Source organism: Squalius cephalus (assembly GCF_949319135.1).
Source record: "Squalius cephalus genome assembly, chromosome: 3".
NCBI lineage: Eukaryota > Metazoa > Chordata > Actinopteri > Cypriniformes > Leuciscidae > Squalius > Squalius cephalus.
Genome location: NC_137124.1, coordinates 7,071,826 through 7,091,319, shown reverse-complemented (window position 1 = coordinate 7,091,319; position 19,494 = coordinate 7,071,826). Strand labels below are relative to the sequence as shown.

Below are 19,494 nucleotides of genomic sequence, written 5' to 3'. Positions count from 1 at the left end.
GGGGAATCCCCGTGAGGGAATCCCCGCGTCAATCCTTTGGGCATATCGCTTCAAAAACAAAACTCAGCCACTGCATCTTCAACGGCTCTGATTTAGGAACATCCAAATGACTGCTGTGTTCCTTATTACACCGAATAACTCAACACCACAATCGCAGACGCCATTCTGCTCCAGTGAGGGTATCAACAGGGACGCGTGAACTATGATGAGACAGACAGCTCGTTCACGAGCAAGGGCGGGTCTGTGTTGAAGCTGCTGTCAATCACCCATCGTGGGAGGGGCGTCGATTTATTGACGTCACAAAATCGAACGGCTTGATTTCAGAGGGGGTCAAACATATTAGGAGATTAAAAAAAAAAAACACTGGATGGATTTGTATCATTTTATGATGGTTGTGTTCAGGCAATGCCAACACACATTTCAGTACAATCAGCTTGTAAAAGTGCATGTACCATTATAGGCTATGATCCCTTTAATATAAAACTTCAAAAAGCAAAAAAGCATCAAAAATTCTTCACACCTTCACAAAATCCACATATTTAACACCCTAAAAATGACATAACCTTATTTATAATAAGTTTATTTGATTCACAGCTTATATAGTGTTTTGACCTCGACAACCCAACTGAATTTTAGTGCAAATTGCGACTAACGTTAGTTAACTTACTAAAGAAGGTGCAATCGCTTGTTTGCTAAGGGTCGGGTCGGGACTCCAACATTAACTCACTGACATCATTGTATTCAGAATATAAAATAGTTGTTGATCTCGGATGATCTCGTTTTCATGGAGACAGACACGGTGTGCAGGGGGGTGGGGGCTGTGTGTGTGTGTGTGTGTGTGTGTGTGTGTGTGAGTGTGTGTGTGAGTGACAGAGAGACGGAGGGAGAGCAGGGAAAGGAAATGCAGCTGAATGAATACACTGCGTATTTTAAATAGCGGTAAAAAAATTAATGATTTAAAGAAACGCAATATGTGGCGGCCGGTGTTGATTCTGTGGCACACCGCCACAAATTAGTCTATGTGTGAGAAACACTGGATTATTCAGGTTTATTCTGACTCTGATGACCGCAGGGGCTTTAATGCACTTTGTCACTGTTGCTGCAATAAAACTTCATTCAGATCTTCAACGTCCTCATAATTTTTTATTAAGAGCTGTTTGAGTCAGTTTGTATGTTTTTGTGTTTCTTCTCAGATTCCCCCACATCTACAGTGACTGTGACACCAGACAGTCCTGTATTCACTGGAGAAACAGTCAATCTGAAGTGTGTGATAAACTCTTACAGTAACTGGAGATATGAGTGGTATAAAGACAGAGTAAAGTTACAGACGTCTGAGCGTTACACTGTAAACGGAGACACTCTCAGTATTGTTAAAGCTACTAAGTCTGATAAGGGTCAGTACTGGTGTAAAGGACACAAAGATGGAAGATCGGTTTCATCAAAAGAAATCTCTGTTTCTCTCTCTGTGAAGGGTTAGTTGAACTTCATTGTCCTCATAAACTTATTCTATGATCACACATACAATCAAGAGACTGTTCAGATTGAACTACTGTCTAACTTAATACAGCTTTGTGTCAGGGTTCTGCCCTGGCAGTCTTGTCTTTGTTTGAGCACATGGCTCTGTCTTTGTTTGTGTTTGCCATGTGCTCCTCTTGTCCCGCCTCCTTGTTTCCTGTTACCACGTCCCCTTGTTTAGTCCTCATCCAGTAGTTTTTACTAATTGTGCTCACCTGATCCTCATGTGCTCTGGGGCCCGTTCTTCGTACGGCGCTAACTCAGTTAGCTGGATTTGATTGTTGGCGATTTGGCATGATCTTGGATTGTTTGGTTCTTCGACGCTCATCCTGGACTTGTTGTCATAGCAACAGGTCCGTAAGCTTAAACCTGCTCGGGATCAGGCTTATTTCATGTTAACAGGATTAGACTGCGGCTTTATAAGCGGAGCTGATACGGGAAGTCCAGCACAGCGCGATAGTGCACTTTCTGAGATAGCCTATATATTTTTTCTCGTGACTCGTGAGATTGTCGTTTACATTATTAATTTGTTGGAAACGCACATTTATTTTCGACTTGTCGGAGTCGGGCTTTAACTACAGCACAAACTGTTTGCATTGCCCTTTAAGAGTATTTGCGAGTTGCTCTTTCCTTTACACTATTGGAGATGCGGAGAACTTGATGGAAAGTGCTGTCTGTCGTGTCATTCGGAGTTTACCTAGCGCTTTTAGGTTTAAAAAACAGTTTTAGGTTTTTTGTGGCATTTCCAAGCCACTTAAGACCCAATGTTGTAAAGCAGTTTTTTTTTAAAGCAGTTTTTTTTTAGGCTATCATAATTTTTTATGAAGATCATGCAATCATGACCATGCCGATTACAGTATATGTCACTCAGGCTTCACTAACGTGATTGGTACCATAGACTATAGGCTAGACCAGTGGTTCCCAATCCTGGTCCTGGGGACCCACAGCTCTGCACAGTTTGTATGTCTCCCTCATTTAACACACCTGATTCAGATCATCATCTCGTTAGGAAAGAGCTCTATGAACTGAACTGGGTGTGTCAGATAAAGGAGACATATAAAATATGCAGAGCTGTGGGTCCCCAGGACCAGGATTGGGAACCACTGGGCTAGACCATAGACTGCCATCAAGGCCTCAATGAAGGGGATTATGTGAACAGAAAGGGGATTCACAATGTAAATGTGCAGCCCAGTTACTATTGTGATTCTTAATATTCCAGATTAGTAATATTATATCAAATTAATAAAGGCAGTTGACTAAAATCTTCCATATCACAAAAGTGAAAGCAAAATGGCCAGGATCTGTGCATGACTTAAAGGGGTCATATAATGCCATTTTTGTACAAGCTAATATGATTCTTTAGGGTCTAAATTAAAAGTTTGTAATATACTTTAATTAAAAATTCTCATTAGTATTGTAAGAAAACACTAATTTTACCTGGTCAAAAACAGCTCTGTTTTCAGCACGCCGTTTCAGTGCATGTGTCTTTAAATGATAATGAGCTTTGCTCACCCCGCCCCTCTGTTCTGTGCGTATACCGTTTCTAACACAATAACACAAAAACCATAACGCGTTGTTCATTATAAACGTGGGATTATGAATTATATTGAGAACGTCCTACATAGAAAACATGCCGTAATGTACCTGAGTGTAAACCTTAGACGCATTCATCATGAAGCGTGCAGCAAGGTTTGCAAATTTTGCAAAGATTAATATAAATACTAATATAAAGGTTAATAAAACATTACACTCACATCTTCTGGAGGTTCAGCAGGAACACGTTGGTACCGATCCGTTTTTTCTCGTTTGTAAAGCTGTCTGGTGTGAAATGATTCGTGCAAACATGAAAGCACAGACGATCGTGGGGAATCCCCGTGAGGGAATCCCCGCGTCAATCCTTTGGGCATATCGCTTCAAAAACAAAACTCAGCCACTGCATCTTCAACGGCTCTGATTTAGGAACATCCAAATGACTGCTGTGTTCCTTATTACATCTAAGAACAGAACACCACAATCGCTTAGACGCCATCAACAATGGCGGACTACTATGACTACAGCTGTCACAGCTCGCTCAGGGCGGGTCTTGTGTTGAAACACTGCTGTCACTCAACAATCGCGGGAGGGGCGTTGGATATTGTGACGTCACAATATCGAACGGCTTGATTTGAGACAGGGGAAAACATATAAGGAGATTAAAACAAAACCACTGGATGGATTTTTATCATGATAGGATTGTTGTGTACAGGCACTGCCAACAGACATTTCAGTGCAATCAACTTGTAAAAGTGCATGTACCATTATATGACCCCTTTAAGAATTTTCAGAGATTCACATTTATGCACATTATTTGAAAGTGGTAAGGAAAGTTCCACAATTAAATATCAAGCTCACTGTATTACATACACTTATGCTGATCCTAACAGAACTGCATTTTTTCATAGGTGATTATGACATGTTCCTGCAGACAGGTGTTTTATGACCCCATTCCCTGACCCAAACCAGTTACAATGCAGCTCTAGCCAGGACAAGGGCACACAATGAAATGAACTTTGGCTAACTAAAGGGAAGATTTCAGTGTCTGAAAAGTCTGAGGGTTGCACACCTGACAGGGCCTGGGACATTGTTGCATGTGCCATATTACACAACATTGCCCCAAAAAAAAAAAAACACTTTTCATTAAATGTTTAATAAAAGACAAATATGCTTAGTTCCTTGAGTTTTATTTCAATTGTTCTTTGTAAAGAAAAGCCAGTGGTCAAGTGCCTGCAACAAGAGATATTAGACACATGCCTCATGCAACAAATAAAAAGGAAAAGTTGGCTATACACTGCCCACCTGTAGGCCTATGTCTCCTCTGTCTGTGCAGACTCTTCTGTAGGCCTTTCTGTAGATGTGGAATCCTGCAACTTATATTGCAGCCATAAAGCATACAAGTATAAATGAAGTAAAGTTTATGCACTTGCAGGTAGGCTAGTTCCTCCATATGACAGTTATCTGAGAGGGTTTATTCACTGTCCAGTGCAATGGAAACAAATGGACATTACAAAGTCTTATTTTCTAACTTTCCAAAGGAAAGAAAGTATGTCCACTTACTGCACATATTTCAGCCACCACTTTCTTGGGAACAGATACAAGTGTTGGTGTATTATGTAAAAGTGCACAAAAGAGGAAAACACAATGTCATTACAATGAACTACACTCGGGAAAAATGTGATCAATAACTCATGGCAAAATATTTTTTCATTTTTCAACATAAGTTTATCAGTTTTCACTTTCACAAGTCAGCAATTCATCATTACTCAAGATTTATTATAATTTATAATTTAATGCAGCAAAAATGATTTTACAGTGTAGGCTACTGAGATCTTTTCTTTTTTTTCTCAGCCTTTTTCTTGGTTGCTTTTATAAACAGAACACCATTTATTTAACAGTGCCTTTTATAAAAGAGACTATAATATAACTAAAAATTACCATTATGTAGAATATTTTTGTACTTCACTTTTATTTGTTCCCATGTTCTAGTGTGGTGACTCTGACATTACAATGAACAAAGTAATTATGCAATTATTAAAATACAAAAATATAGGCTATTAAGTGATAAAAAAACATCTAACATGGCCACTTCTAACGGATTTAAATTGTCTGCTACTTTTTGCCAGCCCTCTCTCCTGGCTTTTGCAGACTTTGAGGTGTTCCCTGGCGTTTTGATTAAACATTAAAATTCCGAATAAACTTCGACTATTAGTTCTTGCTCTGCTGAGGAGAAAAACTGAGCGCGCCCTTTGGCCACGCTGAACAGCCAATAGCGTTGCTGATCAATGTTTCTACTATCGATATACATATCCCCTTTCAAACCAGCGCATGAACGCGCAATTATCTCAGATAACTCAATCCAGCGATACTAATCATAAACAACAGGTGTGTTCGAAGAATCCAATTAGCCGGATCATGATTAGCACGATGATATCATCTTGGATGTCTCATTTGATCTCGGATGTTTTAAGCAACGTACGAAGAACGGGCCCCTGGTCCCTTTATATTGTGCCTCTTTCCCTCATGTCTTTGCTGGTTTGTGTTGTCTGCATTCATTGTTGCTTATTGTCAGTAAGTGCTAAATTTAGTTTAAGTTTCAGTTATTTATCTCTAGATCTTTTGTTTATTTTGCTAGATCCTGTAATTACAGAATTTAGTTTCTTTATTTTTCTCTAGTCTCATTATCAGTTTTATTTTGCTTTTATTACTTGTTGTCTTGGCCTGTTCAGTCTTGTCTGGTGTTGGTTCCTGCCCCGCATACTGTTGCACCCTGGCGTTGACTCTCCTGGTCTGGCAGAGTCTGGTGCTACATCTAGTCTCATCTCCAACTCTCATTCCTCTGATTCCCTGAGCCGCATGCCTTGTCTCCATCTTTGGCTGTCACGTCTTTGCTGTCTCATCTTCAACCTACCTGTTCTCCAGTTGTGTGTCCTGCCCTATTGTTTGCACTGTATTCCTACCTCACCTATCTTGTGCAGTTACTTGTTGTCAATAAATAACAGCCCTTGCATATTCTGCATCTGGGTCCTCCGCAGAATTCCTGTCAGCTTTGTGTATGTATTCTATCTACTATCACCAATATGCATCAGAACACATTATACAACAATGTATTATTTAACATTATCACATGTCACATTGCATGTTTAATTATAAAGCCTAAAATATATATGTAATGGCAGTGGCACCTATTTGCGTCTAATTCTTCTGTACCACCTTTTGAAGTCAGTCAAATTGTAACCAGTATTTGAAACACGAGCAAACCACGATCTTCTTTTTAAATGTTTACTTCAAAAGCATAAAACAAAACTGTTACATAGACATGGTACGCACGGTCAAAAAACTGTGTTGCTTCCAACGTCTCTAACTTCAAACTGAAACTAAATACATCCAATCGCTTGTGTTATGACGTAGTGCGATCTGATTGGAAGCTCAAAATAATTAAATATAATCAGATCTAAACATTACTAAATATGCATTTTAAACTAAAACATTTCTTATGAATTTTCATGAAATATTTTCTTATTATTTTTACTAAATTATTATTTCAGATGAACTAATCCCCATGTGGCTCTTACATTACCCGGCCCCTAATTGGTTAGGCAGGAAGACTAAGCAATTATAAACTTAAACACTGAGAGCCAAACAATTTCTAAATGTCCATAAACTATCAACTTGTTTCTTCTTTCTTCACTCTTCAGACATCGCCTCTTCCAACAAGCACAGTTTGTTTACAGGCCTTTCCAGAGTGTTGGTCTTGGTCTTTATCTTGACTCTTCGTACTGTTCCATTGGAATCTGGCAACGTTTCAACTACCTTTCCCATGAGCCAGGAGTTCCGTGGGGAAGAACTATCCACTAGTAACACAACATCTCCTGTCATGAAGTTTCTTCTTGGCTTTAGCCATTTCTGGCGTTCCTGAAGAAGTGGAAGGTATTCACGCGTCCATCTAGTCCAAAATAAATCCACAAGATATTGAACTTGCTTCCATCTCTTTCTTGTGTACATGTCATCTTTGCTGAAAATCCCTGGAGGCATGTTGGGTTGAGATTTCAACAGCAATAAATGATTGGGTGTTAGAGGTTCTACGTCATTCACATCATCTGAAACAGTTGTAAGCGGCCTACCGTTGATGATGTTTTCAACCTCACACATTATTGTCAGAAGACAATCATCATTCACTGCTTGCTCTTTCAGAAGGGAGTTAAGGATTCTTCGCACAGTCCGAATTTGTCTTTCCCAAACCCCACCTTGGTGCGAAGCAGCCGGGCTATTGAATATCCACTTTATTCCCTTTGGTTGCAAGGCCTTTTCAATCTTGTCATTATCCAGCCGTTGAATGGCTTCTCTCAACTCTCTTTCAGCGGCCACAAAATTTGTACCGTTGTCAGAACGCATGATGGTAACTTGACCTCTCCTGCACATAAAACGACGAATTGCATTAATGCACGAGTCTGTGTCAAGGCTATCTGCAACTTCGATGTGCACCGCTCTGAGAGTTAGACAAGTGAACATCACGCCGTACCTTTTGACTGTACTCCGGCCCCGCTTGACATCAAATGGCCCGAAGAAATCAACACCGGTATTTGTGAAAGGAGGCTTATCTGGCAAGAGCCTATCTTCAGGCAGATTTGCCATCTTTTGCTCACCAACCTTTCCATTAATCCTGCGGCACACTGTACATTTGTTGATTATCTTTCGAACAGCAGAATTGGCTTGTGGGATCCAGTACCTGCATCTCAGTTGTGCCAAAACATAACTGCGTCCGCAGTGTCCTGTTCTTTGGTGTATATCTCTCAAAATCAATGTAGCAACTCTGCTGTGCTTTGAAATAATTGCTGGATGTTTAGCGTTTTCTGGCATGGCAGACTTGTTGAGTCTTCCGCCAACCCTTAATGTGCCATCTTGAAGAATCGGATCCAATCTAAACAGCTGACTGCTGCTACTGAGCTGTTTACCTTTCTCCAGTACTTTGATTTCTTCTCCAAACTGCTGTCTTTGACTGAATTTGATTATTTCCGATTCTGCGACATCTAGATCATCCAAAGTAAGTGATTTCTTTTCTGTTGCTTTGAATTTCTTCATTTGTTGTTCTAATTTTGATCTTGCCTTTTCAGGGTCTTTTTCAGTTTCCCTGATCTTTCTTGATATTTCCTTTCTTTCCTCTTTCAGTTTCCACAGATTTTCCTTCACCTTTAAAATCCAGGCCACTGATCTTTTTAGTTTATGCCAGTCTGAGTAATAGCTGATCAGTTTGTCAATTGGTTCCATGTTTTCTTCAACTTTGATCATGTTGACTATAGCTCCATTCTTGACTTCCGGATCATTTTGAAGGCTTTCCTTTATTCGCACAGGCTGTTCCGACCATTCACATTCATTATTCAGCAAGAACTCCGGCCCATTGATCCAGGTTCCTCCTTGTGTCAAACTTTTAGCTTTCAGGCCCCTGCTGGCTTGATCTGCAGGATTTTCCGTCGTTCTGACATACTTCCATTGTGATGGCTTGGTTGCTTCTCGGATTAACGAGATTCTGTTCGCAACGAAGGTTTTGAAACGAGCAGTTTCACTGTCAATATATCTGAGCACAGTAGTACTGTCTGTCCAAAAAATTGATTGTTGCAATGGAACTTGAAGCTCTTGATGTAACATCTTGTCTATTTTGACAGCGACAACTGCTGCGGTCAACTCGAGTCTGGGAATGGTGACAAGTTTGAGTGGTGCCACTCTTGCTTTCCCCATGAGGAATGCACAATGCTTCTCACCTTGGCTATTCTCTAGCAGCAGATAAGACACAGTGCCGTATGCAGACTCAGAAGCGTCTGAAAAATGATGTAACTGTGCTGCTGTAGTGCATCCAAAATCTGTAGGCTTCAAACACCTGCTCACATGAAAGGTAGAGAGATGACTGACATCTTCAATCCATCTTTTCCAAACTTCAGCGTGTTTTCCGCCAATGTTCTCGTCCCATCCGTATTGTTCTTTACAAAGATCTTTCAGCAGGAGTTTAGCGGGCAAGATGACCGGAGCCAGAAAGCCAAGGGGGTCGTAGATAGAATTCACGACTGATAAAATGCCTCTTCTGGTCATCGGCTTGTCTTGCAGCTTCATACTGTAAGTGAAAATATCAGTTTCTGTGTCCCACTGTACACCGAGTGTCCTCTCGACTGGCAAAGCGTCATGTCTTAGGTCCAGGTCTTTCACTTCGCTGGCTCTATGCACTTCAGGGATTGTCATTAACACCTTCCTGCTATTACTCATCCACTTGGTTAGAGTGAATCCTCCGCTGGCACACAGGGTACGAAGATCTTTAGCCAAGGTCACTGCATCTTCTTCTTTAGCTACACTCTTCAGACAGTCATCTACGTAGAAGTTGCGCAGAACTGTCTGGACAGCTTCTGAAGATACATCAGCCTTGTGATCTTCAGCAGTTCTTTTTAGTGCATATGAGGCAACACTTGGTGAAGAAGTGGCTCCGAAGAGGTGCACAGTCATTCGGAATTCCTCCACAGGCTCGTTCAACTTGCCGTTGGGCCACCAAAGAAAACGGAGTAGATCTGCGTCACGCTCCAGCACCTTGACCTGATAAAACATCGACTCGATGTCCGCCATTATAGCTACTGGCTCTTCACGAAATCTTAAAAGCACACCAACTAACGTGTTGGTCAAGTCAGGTCCTTGGAGCAGTTCGCTATTCAGAGACCTATCCTGAAATGAAGCTGTGCAGTCGAAGACCACCCGCAACTTTTGTTTCTTCGGGTGATACACCCCATGATGTGGTATGTAAAACAGCCTGTTGTCGTCACGGTTCAGCTGATGGACTGGAACTTGGACAGCGTAACCTTTTTCAATGATGGTCTCCATGAAGCTCTTGTACTCTTCAAAAAATTCAGGATTCTTCTTGAACTTTCTAAGCAAACTGGCTATGCGCTGTTCTGCCACACAACGGTTATTTGGCATTTGGAGCTTCTCATTCCTTAATGGCAGTCCAATGCTGTAATGCCCGTTCTCAAAAATTGTGGTTTTCTGCACAGACTGCAAAAACTGTTTGTCTTCACAAGACATCTCCTCTCGGTCATCATAGTTACGCTCTGGAAAATCAGTGTTATACTGTTGGATCAGCAGCTTCTCAATCTCCATCACAGAAATTCTGTTTACTGAAAAAGTAGGCGTTTTATTCATTGCATCATTCAGTTCCTTTCTTACAGGCCCATTCACAACCCAGCCAATGGCAGTCTTCACAGCATAAGGACCTCCATCCTCAGCATTAATAACATGCCATGGTTCCATTGCTCTTGAACAGTTAGCTCCAATAAGCAGGCCTACATCAGCTTCTATCTCTGGCAAGCGTACTTCATTGAGATAAGGCCACTTCTGGATATCTGACCTTTTAGGTATGTTCTCGGCGTGAACAGGTATGTTGCTATGAGTAAACACCTTAGGTAGATCAATGAATTTGGTGTCCTCCAGCCCACACACTTCCAGGTCTGATATGATGAAACTGTTCATGAACTTCTGTTCTCCAGGTTTGTCTTGACCCATGGTGCTAAGAAGTATTCGTGTCGGTTTCCCTTTAATGTTTAGTTTCCTTTGCAGGTCTTCTGTGCAGAATGTTGCTGTGCTTCCCGGGTCCAGAAAGGCGTATGTTTCAACACACTTGTCACTCCTTTTCGATTTTATCTTCACCGGTACTATTGACAGCACACATTCTGCTTCTCCGGCCCCCGTGAGGCTACAGGACTCTTGCAAAATAGAAACTTGAGCACAAGATACTTCACTTCCATGACGACCATCTTTCTTTTCAGGTGAGACAGAACCTTCTTCCTTTATTATGTGCAGAATGTCTGGATGCTTTAAAGCACACTCTTTACACTCAATTCTTCTTTTGCAGAATTTGCTAAGATGACCCGGAACTAAGCATCCAAAACACAAACCCTTCAGCTTTAAGAAATCCACACGCTCCTTATGTGGTTGGTGTTTGATTTTGCTGCATGAGGCAAGGGTATGTGATTGCTGGCAGTACAAACACGGCTTCTCAAAGGCACTCACAGTTTTAACTGAATTTGTTGGCTTAACATGCGTTTCTTGAGGCCCTTTGCTTTCGGTGAAAACATTTGTTGCGAAACTGCTTCCACGAACCTCTCTTTTTCCATGATGCTTTTCTTTTTGGTCAATCTTTCCACTTGAGATTGGACGGCTGTCTGAGATATTTCCAAAGAGGGGATCCATCGCTATTCTAGCTTGGCGGTCTATGTAACTCACCAAATCAGCAAACCTTGCTCTTCTGCCTCTTCGCTCTTTTATGTCATAAGCTTCAGCACGCCAACGTTCTTTCAGTTTATATGGTAACTTGGACACCACTGTCCGTAAGTTGGTTGGGTTATCCATCTCCTCTAAGAATTCGATGTCTTCCATAGTATTGCGACATCCAATCAAAAACATTGCGTAAGCGCTCAATGCTTTCCCATCATCAGATTTCACTTGAGGCCATTTGAGTGCTTTGTCAATGTACGCACTGGCAATCCGTAATTCATCCCCATAGTGCTTATGAAGTAGTCGCTTCGCCTCGCAGTAGCCTTTGTTTGGCATCATATGAGCACAGCTGCGAACAAGCTCTTGAGGTTCACCGGCTGTAAATTGTTCCAAGAAGTACAATTTGTCTTGATCGTTGCTGGTTTTCTGCTCTATTGCGTGCTCAAACGCTCTCATGAAAGATTTGTATTGTAACGCATCACCCTTGAACACAGGAATGTCCTTGGTTGGTAGATGAGATAGCTGCTGTTGTTTTACTAGTAGCTCAGTGATTACATTCTGTTTTTGCATAACCGTTATTATGTCATCACCTCTGTTAGATTGAGCATTAGACACATAATTGAAGACCGGTTGAGATTGATGTATTCGGGAGTGCTGTGTTTGTGGTTGAACATGACTGTTCGTATTAGCTTGCTGTGGAAGCAAAATGCTAGTTCTTTCCCTCACGTGTCCACCTTGTGGCTTTTGTACTGCCGAATAACTACTTAAACCATCTTCAGATCTTTCATATTCTTTAAGCACCCTTAATTTTGCTTTACTCTCAGCTAACGCAGTTTCCAGCTTTAACTCTTCTTTTTCAGCTTTGATTTTAGCTGCTTCAAACTCAAGCTGTTGCATTTTCTTTAGTGCTGCAGCACGTTCGAGGAGGGCTGCATGTTCTGCCTCCTGTCTAGCTCTTGCTGATGATACTCGTGACACAGCTGAGGTGCGACTGACTTGTGATCCACGTGTGCTGTCATGTGTGACATCACTGACCCCCACTTGTGAAACACTGTCATTTGGTTTAACAGTTTCTTGAAGATAATCAACCACATTTTCTTCTTGCAGCACCTTTTCCACTGGCAGTATGGGTTCATGCTCAGCTGCAATCCAATTTTTTGTAGTTTTCATAAATCCTCTAATTACTGCCATTTTAGGTTCAAACCAGATCTCTTGATCAGCTGTTTTTTCATCTTCAGTCAAAAGATTTGCAACTTCGTTGTTGAGACGGTTAAACTCATTTAGTGATGTTGCAAAATCATTTTCCATCATGTTTTTCACCCTTTGTAAATTTTGAGCATCACTCATCATTGATTCTAACTCCTTTTTTTTGCTTGTCAGAGTTCCTAATGTTCTTCTTCTCAGTGCAATGCACCTCTGCAATCTCTCTTCTAATGCCTTCTCTGTCAGCTTATGTGACCTTCCCTTTTTCATTGTATCCTCAATACATCTTTGTTCATCTTCCTCAGCCATCTTACAAATTGCAGAGTTAATGCTTTAGTTGTATGCAAACGTTTCGAACACTTTCTTAAAAGATATGGCTCTAGATAAACCGAGTGCAAAACAACTTCTTAAAGATCGCCATAACTCCACATTGACTGAATCAGAGCAAACTCACTCATTAACTTCGTGCGTCCGTATCGCGTCTTTTGAAGAAAAAAGTCCTCACTTCAGCGCGCAGCGTCACTTCTCTGTTAACTGACAGGTCGACCAACCGTTAGCTGCCGATTGGTGCATGTAGATCCGTTGCGGGTCTCTTGAGCAAACTGACCCGGTTCTGTGTCTTGTTTGCAGCGCTAAAGTCCGATCCGCTGCATCCTCGACAACAAGCTAGCCACGTCCTCCTCGTTATCCAGGTAATCCAGCGCCGTTTCGTATTAGCGAGTTTTTTGACTATGTAATGGCAGTGGCACCTATTTGCGTCTAATTCTTCTGTACCACCTTTTGAAGTCAGTCAAATTGTAACCAGTATTTGAAACACGAGCAAACCACGATCTTCTTTTTAAATGTTTACTTCAAAAGCATAAAACAAAACTGTTACATAGACATGGTACGCACGGTCAAAAAACTGTGTTGCTTCCAACGTCTCTAACTTCAAACTGAAACTAAATACATCCAATCGCTTGTGTTATGACGTAGTGCGATCTGATTGGAAGCTCAAAATAATTAAATATAATCAGATCTAAACATTACTAAATATGCATTTTAAACTAAAACATTTCTTATGAATTTTCATGAAATATTTTCTTATTATTTTTACTAAATTATTATTTCAGATGAACTAATCCCCATGTGGCTCTTACAATATAAAACTTTATAACTGAGATCTTCAACGTCCTGAAAACATTTACAAAATGTAATTATTTTACTTTGCACTGAAAGAGATGTTTGAGTCAGTTTGTGTTTCTGTCTTTCTTCTCAGATTCACCCACATCTACAGTGACACCGGACAGTCCTGTATTCACTGGAGAAACAGTCAATCTGAAGTGTGTGATAAACTCTTACAGTAACTGGAGATATGAGTGGTATAAAGACAGTGTAATGTTACAGACGTCTGATCATTACACTGTAAACACAGACACTCTCACTATCAGAGGAGCTACTGAGTCTGATCAGGGTCAGTACGGGTGTAAAGGACAGAGAGATAGAAGACCAAACTCATCAACATCAAGCTCTCTTTATCTCTCAGTGAAGGGTGAGTTGAACATCATTGTCCTCTTACTCATTCTGCTGTTACAGTTGTAACGATATTAGCTCAAACGGGAAATATTAATAATAATCCATAAGTATTAATTATGATTAATTATTAATATTTGGGTCAGTTAATTATATTAACTTTGAGGTAAGCCAAATTAATATTACAATAAATTATTCAGTTCCAACGAACTCTTTGATTATTCATTTATTCTAAGGAAAATGTATCTTCATGGTCGCTGAAAATTAATTATTCCTTATCATGTACAGCAATTTAGAGCATGTAACAAGATCAAAATCGTAAAAGGGACTTTGTATGCAAACAGAGGATCAGAAACCAAATTCATAATTATGCACAAGTTTTATTAACTAAATCACAAACATAACTAAACTAAGCAAAACAAACAAACAAACATACATACATTCATTCATCCATACATACATGCATAGGTCAAGTGGTGAGTGTTAAGGAACCGGAAACAGGAAATAGAACTATGGAGCAAGATCTATTTTAGTATGATAAGAAACCATCAGCTTATTTCATAGCACCTCATTAAATACTTGCATGGTCAGTTGCAAATCGTGGACAATTCTTGAAGTGGTTGAAAAATGAGTCCGTTGGTGGGTCCGTGAGGGTCAAAAGTCATGGTCCAAGTTGCCATCTTGTGGTTCCAAAGCTGTTGTGGGTCGGAGCTTGCATGGTGGCTTCGAGCACATGGCTGTGGTGAGTCGAAGCCTGCTGTCCTGGCCTACTGAGTGCACGCTGGCTGGTGCGGCCTCCTGAAGTGCCAGGAAGGCCAGGAGTTGATCGTTGCCAATTCAATGATGGTAAAGTTGCAGTTTTTCTGGATTGAAGAAAAGGCAGTCTATCTCCCTCTGGGGAGCGTGAAAGCATGGCAGGCAGTGTTCTGGCCTGCTGGATCCAGGGCCATGGGCCCCAGTGGTGGGGGAGGGGCCCCCAACGCGAGGAGTACAGTGGAGGCCAGCAGCACAAAAACAAAAAGGTGGGCTGATCTAGTGAAAAGGCCCTTTTAAAGCTTGACAAAGGACAGCCCTATGCAGGCTGGTTCACCCAATGAGAAGGGTAGAATTTCTGGCGGGAGTTTCCTCTGTCACCAGGATTTACAAGCCTTTGTCTTAAGAGTGCTCATTCGGGCTGGCCTGCTGAATTGGTGTTTGATGACACAACTACGAAAGATCCTTGTAATACTAATATGTTGCACAGCTATTGGCATATCCTGTACACAATCATTTCGATCTTCAGAGTACCAATTTATCGAGACCAAACATGGTATAAGTGGGTTACATTGACCGTTGGTCCTGTAATAACTACATAGTGTCAAAGAGATCATAGTATCAACAGAATTATTAAAAGACAAAACACATAACAGTAACTCATTCTCAAAATGTTCTGGAATGCATGTTAATTTCATGTTAGTCAATTCTTCAATAAATGAATGCAGGAGAGTCTGTTTAGCAGATTGTTTCTGTCTTTCCATGGTCTTCCTCTTGCATCTGGCCACATTCTTTAACACCCATAAAACCTTATCTGATCGTAAAAGCTCTCTGTGTTCCCTGTAACAAGACACCGTCCTGCCAGTGTGTTAGCCTCATTTGGGATGTTAGTTTTTGGTGAAGGTTTCACAGTGAGTTTGCTGGATTATTCATTAAATAAATGAATAATTTGTGTGTGTCCGATTGGTCCAGACGCTACACAGTTGTCACGGCCGCAACAAATGAGGGAGGCAGCGAGAACAAAAGCGAATTAAAAATATTTATTTGATCAAACATAACAAAATAAACACCACTACGGAAAACATTCCGTTCAGAAAATCAACATAAATAAAGAATAAGTTACATAATTAACACAAGATATACGCTCCAAAATACAGGCCTGCAAACTACCCAAACTTAAGCTAACACATGGAGCAAACAAATAATAAATAAATAAAGCAGAAACCCAAAATAACAGCAAAAAGGCTGAAGTCAGAGATCCATCACCTTTTACCATTCTCTGCAGGTGTTTCACATCATGATTAGCTCAAAGCCCAAAACCTGTAGCCTGGTAATACCAAACTCTGCTACTTCGCTTTGCTTTGTAGACAGAGTCTGGCATGGCACAATTGAAAAGTGCTCTCTTACGAGAGGTTCTCTCGTATTGCGTAAGTTTAGCTTACGCTACGGGTAAAGTCATCTTTTCTCGAGATATGAAGCCAAAAATTATCCTTAATTTTACAATTTTGTCAACGCAGTGCAGCAGCAAGCAGACCTAGAGCGGGCATACTAGCGTGCTCATTGGCTGCCCTGCGGCAACTGCAGCAGCCTATCGCTGAGTCGTTGGCGTGACGTCACGCCCAATGAGCGCGCTGGGCGCGCTCACGCGTCACGGCCCGTCAGAGGGGCGTGGCTTAGCGTATAAAAGAAGGCTCAGAGGCTGCTTTCTCTGATTTTTGTCTCTTCAGCGAAGCTCTCTGCATCGCTGGACTCTGAGGAAGCCGCCGTTGAAACAGGCGACCAGCAAGCCGAGGATATCAGCCTGAGGAAGCCGGCCGTCTTCGCCGCCTTCAGCCTTCCCTGCCTGCTCCGTTATCCGGCGAATTATATCCTTTTCTGCTCTGTGTTGTGTGTGTTTGTGTGTTCGCCTCCACGACACACTGCATCTAAGAGCGCGAGGCGTTTGTTGCAAAACGCCTCGCAATTCCTGTGGCTCATCCAGAGCCCCGCTCAGCGACAGGGACCGCCTGTGATCTGCGCTCTCTGCCTGGGTCGTGACCGCGCAGCCCTCGCCCTTACTTCGGGCGGCTGCAAACTCTGCGAAGAACTGCCGATGTCTACCCTGCGGGCTCGACTCGCCACGTTCGACGCTTCTGCTGTCTCTCCGTCCGCGGATGCAGCAGCTGAGCGCTCGCCGGAGCCCCTCCCGCGAGCCTCGCTATCTCCTTCTCCCCCCCACCTCCCGACGCGCAGCGGCCGGCTTCGCCCGCACTGCCGTCGCCTCAGGGGATGAAGCAGACAGCGCTGCTATCATAGACAGCTGCTTACTCCGCTCTGTCAAGCCGCGCAAACGGCGCCGCTCACAAGGGATGTCAGAAACGGACGGTCTCGGGCTTTAGCTTCCTTTACGTTACAAGAAAGCTACCCCCCGGATGACGCACGCCCCTTCCTGCGCTCTCCCCCTCTTTTCGAGCCGCGCAAACGCGCCGCTCACAAGGGATGTCAGAAGTAGACGGTCACGGGCTGGCTTCCTTTACGTTATAAGAAAGCTACCCCGCGTCTCGGTCGCGCGCATCACTCACCGGCCACCTCCGTTTCTCACACATTTCTCAGTCCCCTCCTAAGCTCAGGCGACTAGAAATATCTATATTGCAGTAAACGAGCCTGTTTTTATTCACGCACGCCTGCAAACAAACGATGTCACAGCACATGATGACATCTTCCCGCTCTCTCTCCCTTTGTTCGAGCCGCGCAACTGCGCCGGTCTCAAGGGATATCAGAGCGGACGTTACGAGCACCGGCGAAAAGAGGAAGAGTGAGTGTTTTCGTCCCGCCTAGGCCGGACTACCTCCAATCCTCGCATATTTCTCAGTCCCCTCTAAGTTCAGGCGGCTGGAAATACTAATACTGCAGTAAACGAGCCTGTTTTAATACACGCGCGCCTGCAAACAGACGCCGAAACGAAACATGACGCTCAGTCGTATGCTCGCACTAACAAAAAGCTTATGTGTGCCCCTGTGGCTCAGTGGCAGAACATTAGGCTTCCGTGCGGGAGACCCGTGTTCGAATCCGGCTCTGGCGGCAGATAAATAATTTTTTCTGCTGGCGTCTCCGAGCTCGCGGCCAGCTTTCTTACATAAAGAAAGCAAACCCGCATCTCGCACCCTCCCGCTCACAGGATGGTGCTTGAGTATTTATGAGCGTCTAAACATATGAGCCATTAAAGCATTTTGCTCTATCAGTTTCCTATAACGCCTATAGTGTTATAAGTGTAGAAAATGTGCCCACTCCCACGTGCTCACTGCTACACACAAACACGGTCTCCCCGGTAACGCTCACAGAGCGCACTCTCATAAAGCGGACACACGCCGCTTGAGTACTAAGTGTAGTAAATGTGCCCACAACTCTGTGCTCACACCTACCCGCTGCTCGCTCTGCCACTCAGTTACCCCGGGTTGCAGATCCTCTAAAGCTCACAAACATTCCGGCTCTGGCCGAAGGTGTCATAAGTGTAGAAAATGTGCCCACTCCCATGTGTTTACCACTACACACAAACACGGTCCCCATGGTAACGCGCTCAGAGCGCACTCTCATAAAGCCGACACACGCCGCTCGAGTACTAAGTGTAGTAAATGTGCCCACAACTCTGTGCTCACACCTACCCGCTGCTCGCTCTGCCATTCAGTTACCTCGGGTTACAGACCCTCTAAAGCTCCCAAACACTGGCCGTGTTATAAGCGTAAACTCTGCGCCCGCTCACGAGCGCGCGCACTCACTTTTAGACACAATAACCCCCACACCGCTCTCGCGCCAGGGGTGTTTGACAGCGAAACGCGCTCCATCCTTAGGGACCGAGCTACCGTACGCTGTACAGCCGGCCAGCACTGTTTACCAGCCCCCGCGTTCGAGCACCGGCGGCGCGTGCGCCGCCCCATCCTCTCTGATACAGGTTCCCCATCCCGCGCAGCGCGGCGATCTGAACCTAGAGACCATTCGACCCCTAGCTATGCGTGCAAAGCATGGGAAGCTATTCAGGGCGCGTCAGAATGGGCGCTGAATACTATAAAACACGGCTATTCGCTTCAATTCGCTCGTCACCCCCCGCGCTTCTGGCGCAGACGGAGACGAAAGTGAGTTTAGAAGCAGCGCACCTGCTTCAAGCAGAAATAGCTGCTGCGCAAAGGGGCTATAGAACAGGTTCATCCTTCTCTGAGCGAGTCGGGCTTTTACAGCCATTACTTCCTCGTACCCAAGAAGGACGGAGCGTTAAGACCTATTTTAGATCTGAGACATCTGAACAAAGCCCTCATGAGACGGCCGTTCAAAATGATTACAACCAGACAAATCCTCGCGCAGATTCGCCCGGGAGACTGGTTTATCTCTCTCGATCTGAAGGATGCATATTTTCAGATCCAGATAACCCCCCGTCACAGGCCATTCTTGAGATTCGCCTTCGACGGTCGGGTATATCAGTACACCGTCCTGCCGTTCGGTCTATCTTTGGCACGAAATGCATGGACACGGCTCTCGCTCCCCTGAGAAGACAGGGAATGCGGATACTGAACTATCTGGACGACTGGCTAATTCTAGCGCAGTCAGAGACAGAGCTTTTGTCTCACAGGACAGCGCTTCTCAGCCATTTGGAAAACTTGGGTCTCTCGGTCAACTGGACCAAGAGCTCATTACTGCACCGCCAGTCAATTTCGTTTCTCGGAATAGAACTGGACTCGGTGGCTATGACGGCCAGATTGT

The 19,494-nt window shown here is 43.3% G+C and overlaps 2 protein-coding genes across 2 annotated transcripts in view; one reads left to right on the top strand and one right to left on the bottom strand.

Moving 5' to 3' along the window:
* Positions 1-19,494, bottom strand: part of LOC307156321 (immunoglobulin superfamily member 1-like) — a gene marked incomplete at its 5' end in the record, with an annotated part of 516,462 nt that overhangs the window by 200,751 nt on the left and 296,217 nt on the right. The gene's annotated exons all lie outside the window — the stretch shown is intronic.
* Positions 1-19,494, top strand: part of LOC307155385 (basement membrane-specific heparan sulfate proteoglycan core protein-like) — a 225,705-nt gene that overhangs the window by 17,267 nt on the left and 188,944 nt on the right. The window lies entirely within an intron of this gene.